General features: G+C 38.2%; 1 non-coding gene across 1 annotated transcript; it reads left to right on the forward strand.

The window, feature by feature from the left end:
• Window positions 1-13,042: 13,042 nt before the first annotated feature.
• LOC112713403 (small nucleolar RNA R71) lies at window positions 13,043-13,150 on the forward strand. Its single transcript, XR_003158380.1, has one exon. It is a non-coding gene; the product is annotated as a small nucleolar RNA R71 (small nucleolar RNA).
• The last annotated feature ends 5,662 nt before the right edge of the window (window positions 13,151-18,812 follow it).

Here is an 18,812-nt window from a genome sequence, read left to right on the forward strand (position 1 = left end):
AATTTGGCACTAATAATAAATTGAACAGAGAGTTGTGCGAGCGCGAGGCTGCCCTCGCGCCAGTAGCATGAATTGTGTCACGTGACCGCGTGACCGACGCAATCACGTCAATCAGTATCAGCGCAAGACGCGTGACCGCGTGCCCCACGCGGCCGCGTCGCCAGCATCGCACACCTTAACCTTATATGCCAAAATATCTTATCTTTTCTTCCTCAATCATAATTTCTTCTATCTTTTCTTATTTCTTCTTTCTTTCTTACTTTATTTCTTTCACTTCTCATTCTTTTTCACCTTCATCCTATTTTACTTCATTTATTTGCATATTTCATTCATTGCATTTTAAAATTGTGCATATTTTTCTTTCCTTTTCTGAATTTTTTATTGGTGTTAAAAAAATTTTCTTATTCAACCGTTGCATATTTTCTTGAATTTATTTTGGTAACTTGTTTTACACTGTGGGATGATATTAATTATCTGCCAATGCCAATCTTTTATGATACTTGCACTCCATTTGCATTGGCATGAACTTGTATTGATACTTCCATTGCCCATTCTCCTCCCCTATGTTACAAATTTTATACCACTGGTATGCCATGGCTTCTATTATTTTCTCACGTACATGTTGAAGCTTCCATGTAAATGAGACCCTATCATTTGGCATTACCCCACCCATACTTTATTTATTTTCTTATCTTTATTTTTGGGTTACTTTTTCTTCCCTTTTTCTTTCAGGATGGCCACCCGGAGGGGAACCGGTAGACGTTTACATGGGGAGACAGACAAGTCCATCTGCAAAATCTTGAAGAAAAGTATCAGTTGGAACAACCCATCCACCTGCACATCTCAGCATGCACCGAGGATGGTGCAATCTTTAAGTGTGGGGAGGTCGATACCGATCTCCATGGGTTAGTACTTTCTTGTCTCAAACACCAATGTTTAAATTTTCTTTGTAGATTAGTTGTTGCATTTGCATACTTGTTTGATTTTTGCATATTTTACCACTTGGTTAAAGTAATATTTTCTTTTTCAAGAAACCTTTTAGAGCATTTCACTAATTTAAATAAAATTTAATGTTACACTTGTTTGAAGAAATATTATTTTGAACATGGTTTAGAGTTCGAACACACAAAACCTGTGAGATTTTGAGCCTATTTGAATTGGTTGCATTTTATCAACCAAAATTTTGTTTTAGTGTGTATTTTTCTCTCTAAAGTTGTGATCTTTGTCTTGCTTAATTCTATATTTCCATTATTTGATGTATGCATGCACTTACATGATTGAGGCATTTGTTTCACTGAGCTTACATACCCATATGGCCTTACCTTTCATTATCCCTTGCAAACCAATGTTGAGCCTATTATACCCCTTTATTCTTTACTTTAGCACATCATTAACTCTAAACGGAAAACAATAATATCCTTAATTTGAATCCTTGGTTAGCTTAGACTAGTGAGAGTGCTCATGAATTAAGTGTGGGGAAGTGAATTTGGAAACATTTGGTTTGAGAATTGAGTATGTTAGAATTTTCTGAAAATGTGAAAGAAATGTTTAGAACATGATTCATGCATCCAATAATTTAATCATATTCATTGAAAAAAAAAGAAGAGAAAAAGAGCAAATAAGAAAAAGGGGACAAAATGCCCCAAAGTAAGTAGTAAAGGCAATGCATATGTACTGTACTTGAAATTATAATGCATGAATATGTGGAAAACATGGTTAATGGATGGTTAGATGTTGTATTATGATTACATGGATTGTTTAAGTTAGGTGGAAAAGTTTCAGTTAATTAAGGATTCAGATTTTAGTCCACCTGGCCAAATACAATCCTACCTTGACCCTAACCCCATTACAACCCTTAAAAGACCTCTTGATATGTGCATTTATGCATTAAATTTTTGTTGATTGGTAGAAGAAAAACAATCCTTAGAAAGCAAGGTTAGTAGAGAATTGAGAGAATCGAACCTTAAACACTTGAGTGATTAGAGTGTATACACTACCAGTGAGGGTTCGATGCTCAATCCCTTGTTCCCGGCTTTCATGAGCTATTTTCTCCTTGCAAGTCTATTTGTACTTTATTTTTATGATTTGAATTAGTGAAATCCAGTTCATATATGTTCTTAAAAGAATTGTTTACTTTTAACCAAGTAGGTAGAAGCATGTTGCATTTAGTTGCATTCATAGGTTGCATCTCATACATTCTATCATTCCTCTTCATCTTTATAGCTTCTCTTAAGCTTAGCATGAGGACATGCTAATGTTTAAGTGTGGGGAGGTTGATAAACCACTATTTTATGGTTTATCTTGTGCTCAATTGAGTGGTTTTTATCAACTCTTTACCCACTTATTCATACTATTTGCATGGTTTTACATTTGCCTTCCTAATTATGTGCTTTGATTGAAAACATGCTTCTTTGGCCTTAAGTTCCCTATGTTTAATCCTCTCTTATTACCATTAGATGCCTTGATATGTATGTTAAGTGATTTCAGATATTATAGGGCATGAATGGCTTGGAGGATGGAAAGGAAGCATACAAAAGTGGAAGGAATACAATAAGTTGGAGAAATTGCTAAGCTATCCAGACTGACCTCTTCGCACTCAAACGGCTATAACTTTAGCTACAAAGGTCCAAACGACGCGGTTCTAGTTGCGTTGAAAAGCTAACGTTCGGGACTTCGATTTAATATATAATTTGCCATAGTTGCCCCGACGCCATGCGACGCGAACGCGTGAGTCACGCGGACACGTGACCTGGCAGGAACGCAACCCGCGCGACCGCGTGAGCCATGCGGCCGCGTCACTTTTCCGCAACCTGTACGGACCAGAAAGTGCTGGAAGTGACTTCTGGGCTGTTTTTGACCCAGTTTTTGACCCAGAGAACACATATTAGAGGCTATAAAGTGGGAGAATGCATCCATTCATAATTAGGCTCTCATAATTCACTTTTCATGTTTTAGATGTAGTTTTTAGAGAGAGAGGTTCTCTCCTCTCTCTTAGTATTAGGATTTAGGATTTCTCTTAGTTTTAGGAGTGGCTCTCAATCCCAGGTTCTTTATTTATTCTATTATTTTATTTCAGTTTGTTAATGTTGGTTTACGAACTTCATGTTAGAATTGATTTCTTTTATTAATGCATTTGAGGTATTTCAGATTATGATTGTTTTATTTTGTTTAAGATTGCTTTCAATTCAATTTAGATTTATTTTTTCCTTTCGGCTTTGGTTAAATAATTGGTGACCCTTGAGTTATCAAACTCATTGTTGATTGAAAATTGGAATTCTTCAAGAATTAATTCAAGTTCCAATAACTCTAGTCTTTCCCAAGGAAAGACTAGGACCTGAGGAATCATAATTAATTCATCCACATAAGTTACCTTCATAGTTACAGGTTAACAAAGTGGGAGAAGAATCCAATTCTCTTTACAATTGATAAGGATAACCAGGATAGGACTTCCTGTTTTCGTACCTTGCCAAGAGTTTATTTTATAGTTATTTATTTATTTTATTTCTTCTTATGCAACATACTGCTCCCTAATTTCTAAAACCCCTAATTTACAAACTCATAATCAATAATAAGAACATACCTTCCTGCAATTCCTTGAGAAGGCGACCCGAGGTTTGAATACTCGGTTATCAATTTCAAGGGGGTTTGTTACTTGTGACAACCAAAACGTTTGTATGAAAGGACTTTTGAAGGTTTAGAAACTATACTTGCAACGAGGATTTATCCGCAAATTTCTAGACCACGCAAAAGTTCTCTCATTAATGTCCAGCCTCAGCTGGGTCATTTTTCTTAGAGGGAATCATTGATTCAAAAAGTTGTCTACTAACTATTTCCATATTTTCAAGCTAGATCTAGGATGGTTATCTAACCACCTTTTTGCTTCGTCCTTAACAGCAAAAGGAAAGAGCAATAGTTTGTAGACATCTTGGTCTACTCCCTCATTGTGTACCGTGTCAGCAATCTGTAAGAAATCTGCCAGGAACTCAGTAGGTTCTTCCTGTGGAAGTCCAGAATAGTGGCAGTTTTCTGCACTATGGTAATGAGTTGAGGGTTCAGTTCAAAGCTACTTGCTCTATTGTAAGGTATGCTAATACTTCTTCAATAGAAGTCAGCAGTGGGGTTTGTATAGGATCCCAGGGTTCTTCTGAACTCCTCATTCCAATTTGGGTTCATGATGAAGAAAGGTAGAAGAAGAGAAGGAATAATGAAGATAGAGGAAGTAGAAGAAGAAATAGAAGTAGAGAAGAGAAGAATTAGAAATAAAAGAGAAAAACAAGAATTAAAATATTTTTGTTTTTATTTTATTTATTTATTAAATTTGAAATATAAGGTTAATTAATTAAAAGGAATTGAAAATTTAATTATTAAATTCGAAAAAAGAAGAGAGAGAAATAGCGGAAGGATTTTGAAAATTAGGAGAGAGAAGAATTAGTTAGGAAGTTTTGAAAAAGAAGAGAGAGAAGATAAGTAACTAATGCATGGAAACTTGTCTCTCAACAAATTTTCCTTCGGCAAGTATATCGAATTATCGTCAAGTAAAACTCACTATAGAGTGAGGTCGAATCCCACAAGGATTGATTGGTCAAGCAACTTTAGTTAGAAGAATATGCTAGTTGAGCTAAACAGAATTTAGATTGAGATGCAGAAATTTAAATGACTAGAAAGTAAATAGCAGAAATTAAAGTGCAGAATCTTAAATGGGGAATTGGAGTAATGCTCATAAAAGTAATTAGCAGAAATTAAAGAGAATGGGTAAGATTAGAAATGGGGAGATCATTGGGTTTAGGAGATGTTGCAATTCTCCGGATCAAATTCATTCTCATCTCTTCCTCAATCAATGCATTCATTGATCTCCTTGGCAATCTTAAGTGATTGAATCCCAATCCTTGGTAATCGCATCTCTCAAATCTTGATCAATAGCCAATTCCTTGGTCAATTGCTCATGAGAAGAGATGAAGTATGGTCACTGATTATACCACATACATTTCCCAATTCAAGTATTGAGGGGATTATAGTCACATATCCATCCCAACCCAAATTGGTCCAGCATGAGAAAGCAATTCTAGCATGATCTCTTCATTCCTCTTCCAAGGTTTCGAAGAGATCCAATTATGGAGAGTTTCTTTTCCAAGATAACTAACCAATTGAATTAAGATTGAATGCTTTCTAGTAAAATCAAGAGAAAAGATAGAAGAAGAAGAATGAAAACTAATATTGATCCATCAAATTACAGTAGAGCTCCCTAACCCAATGAAAGGGGTTTAGTTGTTCATAGCTCTAGGAATCAAAAATGGCAGAAAAGAAGAATCCATGCTAGAAGTACAGAAAAGTAAATATGCAGAGAGTAGTTCTCCAAGATGCCAAAAGTTTCTTATCTAGTTCAAAACTACTCCTATATATACTACTCTTCATGATTTTCTAGTGAGTTCTTCAAGTCTTGGATGTGGGCTTTGGACCTTAAGTTGAAGCAATTCTCCTCTTTAGTGGGCCCAGCTTGCAGAGAAATATGAATTAGGCTTGGGCATTTAGTGAGATTAATCGTGGAATACATTTCTGGGTGCGAGAATGTTAGTGGCATTCACCTTTTCCACTAACGTTCCACCCTTATATGCCCACGTTATTCTCAACGTTAGAAGTCTTAACGTGACTTCTAACGTTCCTTCTCAATTCGTGGCCAACGTTAATGGGACTCACTTTTCCCATTAACGTTGGCTTGTGCCCCTTTTCGCAAACGTTAATGGGAATCACTTTTCCCATTAACGTTGCTTGCCTTTTGCCTCCTATGTTAGGTCTTACATTAGCTTAGCTAACGTAGCTCTTAACGTGGGCACCTATCACCTTCGGAGCGTTAGTGACACTCACCTTTGTCACTAACGCTCTAATTGTCTTAATCCCCTACGTTAGAACCCACGTTAACTAAGTTAACGTGGCTTTTAACGTAGTAATGAAGCCATCTTCCAACGTTAGTAACAAAAGTGAGTGTCACTAACGTTGGTTCTTTGAACCCCACTCCACGTTAACTTTCACGTTAACAATATTAACGTGAGAGTTAACGTAGGCAATGAAAATGATCCAACGTTAGTGACAAAAGTGAGTGTCACTAACGTTGGCATTGTTGATCCTTGTCCACGTTAGAGTTCAAGTTAACTTAGTTAATGTGACTCTTAACGTGGGGCATTGCCTAGTTTTCCAACGTTAGTGGTGTTCACTTTTACCACTAACGTTGAGGAGAAACGTTATTGGAGTTCACGTTTCTCATTAACGTGGAGTCCTCCTTTCCTTCTACGTTAAGTACCACGTTAACTTAGTTAACATGGCTCTTAACGTAGGCTATGAAATGGCTTCGCAGGCGTTATTGGTGATCACTTTTCTCATTAACGTTGTAAGCCAATTGCCATCCCACGTTAGTAGTCACGTTAACTAAGTTAACGTGAATGCTAACGTGATTCTTTCATGCTTCATTTGTCCTGAAATCAAGCAATCAAAGTGCATCAAAGCTCTAGCCAAAATCACGAGATTATGCATCATTAAAATATCATGTAATTCTAGCAAAAATCTCATGAAATCATGCAAAATTCACAATAGTTGCTTGAATGAAGGTGTAAGTGTATTTTCACCCAAAACTTGCCCTGTTTACTAGGAAAATGCATGAAACTACCCTAAAACAGTAAAGAAAAGGTCAGTGAAACTGACCTAGATGCCCTGGCATCACAACACCAAACTTAAAGCTTGCTTGTCCCTAAGCAAGTACTGAAGCATAAGCAAAATGAAATAAAAGAACAAGAAGAAAAGATGGGAATAACATTCATGGTTCCTAGAGTTTCATGCATAGCAACTTAGGTTCTTTCCTTTTAGGTTTCAAGCCTTTATCAAATCCCTAGTCACTCTCTTGATTGCATCCCTTGAGGCCTCTTTCTTATTGATCCTTCTCTTTGAGCTTATTACATTTTTCTTTTGGCTAAGTGCTCTGTAAGAGGGCGACTTTTTATGATAAGCTTTCAGCCAACACTCCCAAACCAATTGGTTTTAAGGTGCTAGGTGTTAAGACACCCCTAAGGAATTACTCCCTCAAGTCTCTTTCCCTCGTACATACACACCACAGGCACATAGTTTGTTATTCTTTCTTTCTTGAGACCTTGGTGTCCAGCACCTCTTTGGGTTACTAAGTGCTCTGTAACAAGGGTTACTCTTGATAGTGGACTTTCAGCTGATAATCCCGGATTAGTTAATCCAAGTTACCAAGTGATAAGGCACCCCTAAGAGCTTATTCATCCAAGTATATCCCTTGTACATAAACACCACAGACACATGCCTCAGTTTCACAACCCTTGGTGCCTAGCATTGTTCCTTTTTGTGTTCCCTTTCTTATTTTCACTTGTATTACTCTTTTTCTTTTCTTGTTGGGATCTTATTATTTAGCTAGCCTCAAGGAATGTGTCTCAAACTTATGACTTAGGATGGATAGTTGCTTTCTTTCCTTTCTTGGTGAACCAACTTAGCTTACTAATCATCCTACCACAAACACTTAGAATGCACTTCACAAAATGACTCCATTCTTGTTCTTTCCATAACATTTTCTTTCTGATTAACTTAAAGAGACAAGCATACAAGTAAGAAAGATGACAGTGAGCATTCAAGACATTAGGCTCAATAACATAGACCTAAGCAAGGAGAATTGAAGACAGGATTGAAAAAGGTTCCAACTAACGAGCAACTATTAATCAAACGTGCATTTGGACTTCCAATTTTAACATTCTCAGCATATGGAATTAAGTAACAATACAACCTTCGAGTGATGGTTTCTAGTTGTCCTCCTCTTTGTCATCATCCATAGTCTTTGCTACTTTAACTCCTTGGATGAAGGTGCACCATTTCCTCATAAGGTTCCTGCAAAGTTATTGGAAGTTGCTTGTTCCCGAAGTACTTGAGAAATAGTTAGCTTGCATGTATGCTTGTGAACTTCTGAACTGAATTTGGTGTGTGAACACCAAACTTAGTTCCTTGCCCAGTACAAAAGTTTGCATACATGCAGAGAACCTTATATCATGTTGTTAACAAAATAATTCTTAACTAGAAACTAAACTACAGCTAAGTGATTCCCTTGATTGGTTGGAGCTAGCAATGTGTTTTTGGGGGTGTAGTGTGATTCTAACTAATATCTTTGGTGGAACACCAAACTTAGAATTACACTTTCACTCTTGGATTGTTTTGGTGTGGAACACCAAACTTAGCTCCTCGCAATACAGAGGAAACAACTTGTGATCTTTATTGAAGTGAAAATGAATAGGAAACTACCTCAGGTTGGGTTGCCTCCCAACAGAGCGCTTTTTTTAGCGTCGCTAGCTCGACGATTCCTCCATTACTTGAGATGATACTTTACTCTGGGGTTCTCCCCTATGTTGCCCATATAATACTTCAGCCTTTGTCCGTTCACAGTGAAAGTCCTCTCTGAGCTTTCATCCATGATTTCTATGTGTCCATATGGCGAGACTTTTGTGACAAGAAAAGGTCCGGACCACCTTGATTTGAGTTTTCCTGGGAACAGTCTCAATTTGGAATTGTAGAGGAGTACTTGCTGCCCCTTTTCAAAACTCCTGGGTGCAATATGTAGGTCATGTCTTCTCTTTGCTTTTTCTTTATAAATCTTGGCATTCTCATAGGCTTATGCTCTAAATTCCTCCATCTCTTGCAGCTGCAAGATCCTCTTTGCACCAGCAGTAATGCTGTCAAAATTTAGTGTCTTGAGAGCCCAGAGAGCTTTGTGTTCCAGCTCCAGCGGTAAATGGCATGCTTTCCCATACACCAGTTGAGATGGGGACATTCCAATTGGTGTTTTGAATGCTGTTCGGTATGCCCAAAGAGCATCATCTAGCTTCTTCGCCCAATCCTTTCTTGATGCACCCACAGTCTTTTCCAAAATTCTTTTTAGCTCTCGGTTGGATATCTCAGTTTGCCCACTTGTTTGGGGATGGTAAGGTGTGTCAACCTTATGTTTTACCCCATATCGTAGGAGGAGAGCTTCTAGTGGTCTGTTACAAAAATGACTCCCTCCATCACTGATAAGTGCTCGGGGGACTCCAAAACGGCTAACGATGTTCTTCCTGAGGAAGTTCATGACCATCTTGTTATCATTCGTTGGAGTGGCAATAGCCTCTACCCACTTGGAAACGTAATCCACTGCTACCAAGATGTACTTGTTTGAATTTGAGGTTGGGAATGGTCCCATGAAATCGATTCCCCACACATCAAACAGTTTTAGTTCCAGGATGAAATTTTGTGGCATCTCATTTCCTTTGGGCAAGTTTCCAGATCTTTGGCATTCATTGCAGCTCTTTACTAGTTCTTTAGCATCCTTAAAAAGGGTGGGCCAAAAGAATCCGCTTTGTAACACCTTTGCTACAGTTCTATTCCCTCCAAAATGGCCTCCATAGCATGAGCCGTGGCAATTCCATAGGACCTCTCGTCCTTCTTCTTCCGAGACACATCTTCTAAGGATTCCATCTGAACACTTCTTGAAGAGATATGGCTCATCCCAGACAAAATATTTTGCATTATTTATGAGCTTTCTTTTTTGATGTTTATTGATCCCTAGAGGTAGAGCCCCGGTTGCCTTGAAGTTGGCAATGTCTGAAAACCATGGTGCTTTGTGAATTGTCATCAATTGCTCATCAGGGAAGAGCTCGTTCACACTTGTATCATGTGTTCCACCTTCCTCATGACGGATTCTGGATAAGTGATCTGCTACCTTGTTCTCCACTCCTTTCTTGTCTTTGATCTCAATATTGAATTCCTGCAACAATAAGATCCATCTTATTGATCTTGGTTTTGATTCTTGCTTGGCAAATAAATATTTAAGTGCTGTATGATCTATGAAAATAATCACTTTAGCACCAATGAGATATGATCTGAACTTGTCACATGCAAAAACTATTGCTAGCAACTCCTTTTCAGCAGTGGTATAGTTTCTTTGAGCATCATTGAGGACTTTGGTAGCATAGTATATCACATGGACTAAGTTATCTTTCCTCTGCCCTAACACGGCCCCAAGTGCAAAATCAGATGCATCACACATCAATTCAAAGGGTAAGTTCCAATCAGGTGGGGAAATGATAGGAGCAGAGGACAATTTCTTTTTCAAGTTTTCAAATGCTAGCATGCAGTTATCATCAAAATTAAATTATGTATCAGACATTAGGAGATTGCTTAAGGGCTTGGCTATCTTTGAAAAATCTTTAATAAACCTTCTATAAAAGCCAGCATGCCCCAAAAAGCTCCTAATTGCCTTGACATCATTGGGTGGAGGTAACTTTTCAATTAGCTCCACCTTAGCTCTATCTACCTCAATGCCTTGATTAGAAACTTTATGGCCAAGAACTATTCCCTCTGTCACCATGAAGTGACATTTTTCCCAGTTCAAGACTAAGTTAGTTTCTTGACATCTTTTCAATACCAAGGCAAGATGGGTTAGGCAACTAGGGAAAGAATCTCCAAATACTGAGAAGTCATCCATGAAAACTTCAATGAACTTCTCTATCATATCTGAGAAGATGGAGAGCATGCAACGTTGGAAGGTTGTGGGTGCATTACATAGCCCGAATGGCATGCGCCTATAGGTAAACACTCCATATGGGCAAGTGAATGATGTTTTCTCTTGGTCTCTTGGATCAACCACTATTTGGTTATATCCTGAATACCCATCTAGAAAACAATAATATGCATGTCCCGCAAGTCTTTCCAACATTTGGTCCATGAAGGGAAGTGGGAAATGATATTTTCTTGTGGCCTCATTAAGCTTTCTGTAGTCAATACACATTTTTCAGCTTGTAATGGTTCTTGTAGGGATTAGCTCGTTCCTTTTGTTGGGCACCACAGTGATTCCCCCTTTCTTGGGAACCACCTGAACTGGACTGACCCATTGGCTGTCTGAGATTGGATAGATTACTCCCTGCCACAACTTTATGACTTCTTTCTGCACTACTTCTTTCATTGCTGGATTTAACCTTCTTTGGGGCTGGATGGAAGGTCTGGCACCTTCTTCTAAGAGTATCTTATGCATGCATATGGCTGAACTGATTCCCTTCAAGTCAGCAAGTGTCCATCCAATTGCATCTTTATGCCTTCGTAAGACTTGAAGCAACTCTTCCTCTTTTTCTTGGCTGAGAGCTGAATTTATGATTACTGGATAGCTTTTATTTTCTCCCAAGTATGCATACTTGAGAGTGGTTGGTAGTGCTTTAAGCTCCAATTTGGGTGCTTCTTTTCTTTCTTCCTTCTCTTCTAGCCCACCTTGAACATGTATTTCAGCAGCTGCAACTTCTTCGCTTATTGCTAACTCCTCTTCTGTTGATGCTTCAAGCTCTTCTTCAAGAGTTTCTTGTACCAAAGCTTCTACTGAGTCCAACCTCATACATTCTCCCAATGAGTCATGTGGGTATCTTATGGCCTTAAATACATTGAATGTCATTTTCTCCTCGTGTAATCTGAGGACAAGTTTACCCTTTTGGACATCAATAATGGCTCCGGCAGTGGCTAAAAATGGCTTTCCCAGGATGATGGAGGTCTTAGCTCCTTCTTCCATGTCTAGTACTACGAAATCTACTGGGAAAATGAAGTCTCCCACCTTCACCAACAAGTCTTCTACTACCCCATGGGGAAATTTGAATGACCTGTCTACTAGTTGGAAGGCCATTCTTGTTGGTTTGGCTTCTTCAATCTTCATCTTTTTCATCATTGCTAGAGACATTAGATTTATGCTAGCTCCTAGATCACATAAGGCCTTTTCCACAGTGATTTCTCCATTGATACAAGGGATTTGAAAACTCCCAGGATCCTTCAATTTTTGAGGCAATTTGTGTTGGATGATGGCGCTGCATTCTTCTGTAAGTACCACAGTCTCATTATTCTTCCAGCTTCTCTTTTTGGTCATTAACTCCTTCAAGAACTTGGCATAGAGTGGCATTTGCTCGATTGCTTCAGCAAAGGGTATATTTATTTGTAATTTCTTGAAGATCTCCAAGAATCTTGAGAATTGGTTGTCCTCTCCCTTCTTCTTTAATTGCAACTGCTGTGGGTATGGGGCCTTTGAGAGGCATGGATTGGGCACCTCTCTTTCTTGATGTGACTTGGGGATTGAGGTGTGAGATTCCTCATGTCCCTTGTTTTCTTCATCCAATTCCTTCTCTGGTGGTTTCTTGTGGGTCTCCTTCAATTCCTTCCCACTCCTGAGGGTGATGGCTTGACATTCTTCCCTTGGTATTGAGTTAATATTGCTGCAATTATTGTGCCCAGGGATTTTCTTGAATAAGAATTCAATCTGTGTTTCCAGTTTCTTGATGGTAGCATCTTGATTCTGCATGTTAGATTGCACTTCTTCCCGGAAATCTTTACTATCTTGAATATCTTTGCATAGCATTTTGAGTAGAGCCTCAATCTTTGAAAGCCTATCATCTATGGATGATGGTGGGTTGAGATTAGGTGGTTGAGAAGGTTGGTTGGATGGATGTTAGTAGTATCTCTGTGAGGTGTTTTGATGAGTGGCATTGTTGTTGGAGTTGAAGTTGGAATGTCTCGGATCTTGTCCTTGGTCTTGTTGGTTTCCCCATCCAAAGTTGGGGTGATTTCTCCATCCAGAGTTGTATGTTTTAGAGTATGGATCATGGACTTATCTAGGTGAATTTCCCACATAGTTGGCTTGCTCCCAGTCACCTTCTTCTCCTATGTTTACTCCTTCATGAGTTGGTGATGAGGTGATGGCTGCTACAACTTGGTTTTCTTCCACCTTCTTGGTAAGATCTGCTAGCTGCTTGGTGATCATCTTGTTTTGGGCTAACAGTGCATCCATGTGGTTTAGCTCCATTACTCCTCTAGTGTTACTTCTTTCAGAGGCATAGAAGTAGTCATTCTCAGCAACTGTTTCAATGACATCTATGGCTTCTTCAACAGTTTTCTTCTTGTTTAAAGAACCTCCTGATGAATGATCTACAGCCTTCTTTGACTCATAGGAAAGACCTTCATAGAAGATGTGAAGTTGAACCCACTCATTAAACATCTCTGGTGGGCATCTCCTTGTCAAGTCTTTGAATCTCTCCCATGCTTCATAAAGTGTCTCACCATCTTGTTGCCTGAAAGTCTGCACCTCAGTTCTTAGCCTATTAATCTTTTGAGGAGGATAAAATCTTGCTAAGAACTTGTTCACTACCTCCTCCCAATCTGTCAGGCTTTCTTTTGGGAAGGATTCAAGCCACTTTGTTACCTTGTCCCTGAGTGAAAAGGGGAACAAGAGCAACCTATAGATATCCGGGTGGACTCCATTTGTCTTCACTGTGTCACAAATCCTCAAGAAGGTGGTTAAGTGTTGGTTAGGGTTGATGAGCGGATAATTTATACGCTTTTTGGCATTGTTTTTAGGTAGTTTTTAGTAAGTTCAAGCTACTTTTAGGGATGTTTTCATTAGTTTTTATGTTAAATTCACATTTCTGGACTTTACTATGGGTTTGTGTGTTTTTCTGTGATTTCAGGTAATTTCTGGCTGAAATTGAGGGACTTGAGCAAAACTCTGAAAAAGACTGACAAAAGGACTGCTGATGCTGTTGGAATCTGACCTCCCTGCACTCGAAATGGATTTTCTGGAGCTACAGAACTCCAATTTGCGCGCTCTCAATGGCGTTGGAAAGTAGACATCCAGAGCTTTCTAGAAATATATAATAGTCCATACTTTATTCGGAAATTGACGACGTAAATTGGCGTTGAACGCCAGTACATGCTGCTGTCTGGAGTTAAACGCCAGAAACACGTCATGATCCGGAGTTGAACGCCCAAAATACGTCATAACCTGGAGTTCAACTCCAAGAAAAGCCTCAGCTCGTGGATAGATCAAGCTCATCCCAAGCATACACCAAGTGGGCCCCGGAAGTGGATTTATGCATCAATTACTTACTCATGTAAACCCTAGTAGCTAGTCTAGTATAAATAGGATAAGTTACTATTGTATTAGACATCTTTTGACAGTTTAATCTTTTGACTATTCGGTCTCTTGATCACTCAGGGGGCTGGCCCTTCGGCCATGCCTGAACCTTTTACGTATGTATTTTCAACAGTGGAGTTTCTGCACACCGTAGATTAAGGGTGTGGAGCTCTGCTGTACCTCAAGTTTCAATACAATTATTATTACTTTCTATTCAATTCTCTTCTATCCTTATTCCAAGATATACGTTATACTTAACTTTGATGAATGTGATGATCCGTGACACTCATCATCATTCTCACCTATGAACGCGCGTGACTGACAACCACTTCCGTTCTACTTTAGGCCGGACGCATATCTCTTAGATTCCCCAACAGAATCTTCGTGGTATAAGTTAGATAGATGGTGGCATTCATGAGGATCCGGAAAGTCTAAACCTTGTCTATGTTATTCCGAGTAGGATTCTGGGATTGAATGACTGTGACGAGCTTCAAACTCCTGAAGGCTGGGCGTGATGACAAGCGCAAAAGAATCAAGGGATTCTATTCCAACCTGATTGAGAACCGACAGATGATTAGCCGTGCTGTGACAGAGCATAGGAACGTTTTCACTGAGAGGATGAGATGTAGCCATTGACAACGGTGATGCCCTACATACAGCTTGCCATGGAAAGGAGTAGGAAGGATTGGATGAATGTAATAAGAAAATAGAGATACGAGAGGAGCACAGCATCTCCACACACGTATTTGAAATTCCCACTATTGCTTTACATAAGTATTTCTATCCCTTTTTATTTTCTATTTATTTATTAATTTTCGAAACCCAAAACTATTTAATCTGCCTAATTGAGATTTACAAGGTGACAATAGCTTGCTTCATCCCAACAATCTCTGTGGGATCGACCCTTACTCACGTAAGGTTTATTACTTGGACGACCCAGTACACTTGCTGGTTAGTTGAACGTAGTTGTGATCACATATGCCAAAGAGCCATTAAATAAATCTCATGCAAATACAAAGAGGGCAATCACAATTTCGTCCACCAAGTTTTTGGCGCCGTTGCCGGGGATTGTTCGAGTATGGACAACTGACGGTTCATCTTGTTGCTCAGATTAGGTAATTTTCTTTTCAAAAATCTTTTTCAAAAATTTTTCTTTTCTTTTTCGTTTTTTCTAAACCATGTTTTTCGAAAAAAAAATTTAAAATAAAAATACAAAAAAATTAGAAAATCATAAAAATCAAAAATATTTCATGTTTCTTGTTTGAGTCTTGTGTTAATTTTTAAGTTTGGTGTCAATTGCATGCTTTTAAAATTTTTCTTGCATTTTTTCGAAAATTCCATGCATTCATAGTGTTCTTCATGATCTTCAAGTTGTTCTTGACAAGTCTTCTTGTTTGATCTTGATGATTTCTTGTTTTGTGTTGTTAGTTGTTTTTCATGTGCATTTTTTTTGTTTGTTAGAGTCCATGCATTAAAGATTTCTAAGTTTGGTGTCTTGCATGTTTTCTTTGCATCAAAAATTTTTCAAAAATATGTTCTTGATGTTCATCATGATCTTCAAAGTGTTATTGGTGTTCATCTTGACATTCATAGTGTTCTTGCATGCATCTTGTGTTTTGATACAAAATTTTCATGTTTTGGGTCATGTTTGTGTTTTTCTCTCTCATAATTAAAATATTCAAAAATAAAAAATATCTTTTCCTTATTTCCCTCCAAATTTTTGAAATTTTGGGTTGACTTGGTCAAAATTTTTTAAAATTAGTGGTTTCTTACAAGTCAAGTCAAAATTTCAAATTTTAAAAATCTTATCTTTTCAAAATTTTTTCAAAAATCATATCTTTTTCATTTTTTTTCTATTTTTCGAAAATTTCAAAAATCTTTTTCAAAATATTTTCAAAATCTTTTTCTTATCTTTATATCAAATTTTCAAAGAAAGGTTCAATCTTTAAAGTTCTAGAATCTTATGTTGTAGTTTCTTGTTAGTTAAGTCATTTTAAAAATTAAATCTTTTTATCTTTTATCTTATCTTTTTCAAACAATTTTTTTATCTTTTTCAAAATTTGATTTCAAAATATCTTATCTAACTTCTTATCTTCTTATCTTTTTCAAATTTGATTTTAATATCTTTTTCAATCAACTAACTAACTTTTTGTTTGTTTCCTATCTTTTTCAAAACCAACTAACTACTCTTCCCTCTCTAATTTTCGAAAATACTTCTCTCTTTTTCAAAAATTCTTTTTAATTGTTTTAAATTTTATTTTTAATCTTATCTTATCTCTAATTTTCGAAAATTACTAACCTTTTTTTTCAAAATTATTTTCGAAATTCTCCCCCTCTTTTCTTATTCTATTTATTTATTCAATTACTAACACTTCTCTTCACCTCTCCCCACCTAATATCCGAATCCCCTCTTCTACTTTCTTCTCTCCTTTCTTTTTCTACTAACATAAAGGAATCTATATACTGTGACATAGAGGATTCCTCTTTCTTTTCTTGTTTTCTTCTCTTTCATATGAGCAGGAGCAAGGATAAAGGCACTCTTGTTGAAATTGATCCAGAACCTGAAAGGACTCTGAAGAGAAAATTAAGAGAAGCTAAGTTACAACAATCTAAAGGTAACCTTTCAGAAATATTAGAACAAGAGAAGGAGATGGCAGCCGAAAATAATAATAATGCAAGGAGAATGCTTGGTGACTTCAGAAAGCCAACATCCAAATTTGATGGAAGAAGCATCTCCATTCCTGCCATTGGAGCCAATAACTTTGAGCTGAAACCTCAGCTAGTTGCTTTAATGCAACAAAACTGCAAGTTTTATGGACTTCCATCTGAAGATCCTTATCAGTTTTTAACTGAGTTCTTGCAGATCTGTGAGACTGTAAAGACGAATGGAGTTGATCCTGAAGTCTACAGACTCATGCTTTTCCCTTTTGCTGTAAGAGACAGAGCAAGAATATGGTTGGATTCACAACCCAAGGATAGCCTGGACTCCTGAGATAAGCTAGTCACTGCCTTCCTGGATAAATTCTTTCCTCCTTAAAAGCTGAGCAAGCTGAGAGTGGATGTTCAAACCTTCAAACAAAAAGATGGTGAATCCCTCTATGAAGCTTGGGAAAGATACAAGCAGCTGTCCAAAAGATGTCCAAAAGAGGCAGCTTCTGAAGAAGCTTATGATCCTGAGAACCCTGCCATAGCAGAGGTTAATTACATGGGTGAACCTTATGGAAACACCTATAATCCATCTTGGAGAAATCATCCAAATTTCTCATGGAAGGATCAACAAAAGCCTCAACAAGGCTTTAACAATGGTGGACGCAATAGGCTGAGCAATAGCAAGCCATATCCATCATCTTCTCAGCAACAGACAGAAAATCCTGAACAAAACACTTCTAATTTAGCCAATCTAGTCTTTGATCTATCAAAGGCCACTTTCAGTTTCATGAATGAAACAAGATCCTCCATCAGAAATCTGGAGGCACAAGTGGGCCAGCTGAGTAAGAAAGTCATTGAAACTCCTCCCAGTATTCTCCCAAGCAATACAGAAGAGAATCCAAAAGGAGAGTGCAAGGCCATTGATGTGATCAATGTGGTCGAATGCACAAGGGAGGAGGAGGACGAAAATCCTAGTGAGGAAGACCTCCTGGGACGTCCCTCAAGCAAGAAGGAGTTTCCTATTAAGGATCCAAAGGAATCTGAGGCTCATATAGAGACCATAGAGATTCCATTGAATCTTCTTCTGCCATTCATGAGCTCTAAAGACTATTCTTCCTCTGAAGAGGATGAAGATGTGACTGAAGAGCAAGTTGCTCAATATTTAGGAGCTATCATGAAGCTGAATGCCAAGTTGTTTGGTAATGAGACTTGGGAAAGTGAACCTCCCTTGCTCATTAGTGAACTAGATACCTGGATTCAAAAAACTCTACCTCAAAAGAAACAAGATCCTGGCAAGTTCTTAATACCTTGTACCATAGGCACCATGACCTTTGAAAAAGCTCTATGTGATCTAGGGTCAGGGATAAATCTTATGCCACTCTCTGTAATGGAGAAGCTGGGGATCATTGGGGTACAACCTGCCTTGTTCTCATTACAATTGGTAGACAAGTCATTGAGACAAGCTTATGGAATAGTGGAAGACGTGTTAGTAAAGGTTGCAGGCCTTTACATCCCTACTGATTTCATAATCTTAGACACTGGGAAGGAGGAGGATAAATGCATCGTCCTTGGAAGACCTTTCCTAGCCACAGTAGGAGCTGTGATAGATGTCACCAGAGGTGAATTAGTCCTTCAATTGAATGGGGACTACCTTGTGTTTAAGGCACATGGCCATCCCTCTGTGACAAAAGAGAGTAAGCATGAAGAGCTTCTCTCTGTTCAGAGTCAAGAAGAGCCCCCACAGTCAAACTCTAAGTTTGGTGTTGTGAGCCTACAACCAAACTCTAAGTTTGGTGTTAAGATCCCATATCCAAATTCTAAGTTTGGTGTTGGGACTATACAACATTGACCTGATCACCTTGTGGCTCCATGAGAGCCACTATCAAGCTATTGACATTAAAGAAGCGCTTGTTTGGAGGCAACCCAATTTCATCTAATTTTTATTTTATATTATTTTATATTTATTTTGTGTTTTCTTAGGTACATGATCATGAGGAGTCACAAAAAAATCAAAAAAATTAAAAACAGAATCAAAAACAGCAGAAGAAAAAAATCACACCCTGGAGGACGCACAGGCTGGCGTTCAACACCAGTAAGATGCATCTGGCCAGTGTTCAACGCCAGAACAGAGCATCATTCTGGCGCTGAACGCCAGAAACAAGCAACATTCTGGCGCTGAACGCCAGGAATGTGCCTAGAG

This window comes from Arachis hypogaea, chromosome 1 (genome assembly GCF_003086295.3).
Source record: "Arachis hypogaea cultivar Tifrunner chromosome 1, arahy.Tifrunner.gnm2.J5K5, whole genome shotgun sequence".
In the NCBI taxonomy this organism is placed as follows: domain Eukaryota; kingdom Viridiplantae; phylum Streptophyta; class Magnoliopsida; order Fabales; family Fabaceae; genus Arachis; species Arachis hypogaea.